Source organism: Pteropus vampyrus, unplaced genomic scaffold (genome assembly GCF_000151845.1).
Source record: "Pteropus vampyrus isolate Shadow unplaced genomic scaffold, Pvam_2.0 Scaffold230, whole genome shotgun sequence".
Taxonomy (NCBI): Eukaryota; Metazoa; Chordata; class Mammalia; order Chiroptera; family Pteropodidae; genus Pteropus; species Pteropus vampyrus.
This window is the reverse complement of record NW_011889011.1, coordinates 205038-207260: the sequence shown is the minus strand read 5'-3', so window position 1 is coordinate 207260 and position 2223 is coordinate 205038.

Here is a 2223-nt window from a genome sequence, read left to right as displayed (position 1 = left end):
GATATGCAAATTGCTTCCATATCTTGGCTATCGTAAATAATGCGACAGTGAACATAAGGGTGCATATATCTTTTCAAGTTAGTGTTTTTGTTTTCTTCAAATAAATACCAGGAAGTAGAATCGAATGAGATACCACTTCACACCTCTCAGAATGGCTATTGTCAAAAAGTCGACAAATAACAAGGGTTGGCGAGGATGTGGAGAAAAGGGAACCTTCCGTGCACTGTTGGTGGGCGTGAACAAGTCTTCACGCATCTGATCATCTTGTCCTGAACCTGTCTAGCACTTCCAGAGGGCACATCAGTTACACCCAAACCAACGGTTCATTGAGAGAAAGAGGTAAATTTTACATAGGAATAATGAATGCACTCCCAGATTGTCTGATAACTCAGCTGATGAAGAGAAGTGGTACATGTGAACCCATCAGGAAAAGACTTGACTTTCCTGCTGTTTTGCTACAAAGTTCGGACGTCATTGAAGATGAGCCAATGTGTCATAGATCTGTGCCAAGGAGTCACCACTGCGTCTCCTGGCTGGACCACTGTGGTAGCCTCCTCACTAGACTCCCTGGTCTACTCACGTGAACCCCGATAACCCACTCCGCAGCAGCCAGAGCCCTCTCTTATGTTTACAAACAAGATGACTTTCTTCCCCGACAAGTAGCCTTCAATGGTTTCCCATTGGATTTAGAATAAGATTCAGCACCTCTTGTCACCCCACAGAACCCAGCATGATTCAGCCCCCAACCTACTACTCTAAACTCGCTTTCTGTCCCCGTCTCTCCTTTTCTTCAGGCTCCAGACACACTGGCCTCCTCCCCATCCCTCCGACGTGCCAAGCTCTTTGCTGCCTCAGCGATTCCACGTTTGCCCTCCTGTCTGCCTAATGCAGTGCCTTCTGCATGATTGCGTCCTTCTCACCCTTCAGCTCAGATGTTACTTCTGAGAGCCCGTCTCCAAACACTTGGTTTCTTTCAGTTACTCTCTGTCTTATCACTTTGTTTATTTTATTCAAAAGAGTAATCATGAACTGAAATTATCTTATTTGCTCATTCTCTATCTCCGCAACTCAAATTCTTGAGACATGTACTACGTTGATCTTATTTGCTTCAGTATCTCTCTTGATTAGAAAGCGGGCTTGATGAATATTATAAACTCATTCATATTTATTCAAATGAATAAATACACTAATGATATACAATACATAGATATATGACACAAATAGTTTAATCTGGCATAGGGAAGATGAGCGACATGGCATGTCTTCGAATATTTAAAAGACCGTCATGAAGAAAAGGGATTTAATTCATGCTACATCACCTCTGGGAGATAAAACAGAATAAGCAGCCTAAGCTGAAGAGGGGCATATATTGGCACAATTTAAGGAAGAACTTTCTAGTAATAAGACCTGTCTGAAGAGGTAATGGCCTGTTTGGGGAGGTGATAAGTTCCCTGTCACTTAACAGCCGTTCACAAAGAGACAATGTGGCTTTGGCGCAAAGGTGTAGTAAAGGAGATTCATAGCTATGTGTAATTCGTGCTTTTAAAGATTCCTTTCAATCCTGACGGTCTTTAAGGCGTTGAGAGCAGCGATTTTCTCCAAGGTTCCCGTTGTTCCGGGGTGCTGAACGCATGGAGGTTAGGTTGGTGGGAAAAGGACTGTATTCTTCAGTTGCATCCTAATGCTCTTCATCAAAGACCAAGTTGGGCACTTACCCTTTTTTAAGTAAAATGAGCTGGAAAGAAATCACAACAACAACAACATACCCGAGCCTGTGGTGCTGCCTTCGCCCAGTAAGTCTTTACAGGGTCCGCTCCATTCAGAGCCATGTAAAAGGGGTTCCATTACTGTGTAGTTTCAGTATAGTTTTTACAATGGATTGGCTTGTCCACATCTGTCACACGTTTCATTCATTAAATTTCAAGTCAAATAACCTTCGCTTCAAATTCATTCCTGGTGGCCAAAGTGTGCCTCCACTGAGGATATTCGAGAGAATGTTTGAAGCCTCGGAAAGTAATTGTATAAGAGCGCACCCCAAAAATATTTTACGCAATGGCAGGATCACTCAAGCACTTAGAGCTCTTCTCAAGGTCATTGCTTGGTGACAAACACCTATCGGATATAGTGGCTCTGCTGCGCATGTGAAAGAAAAATACACAGACGTAGTTCATTCATGTCATGCGATATGTGTGCGTCGACGTGTAATGTGCATGCATAGCAAAA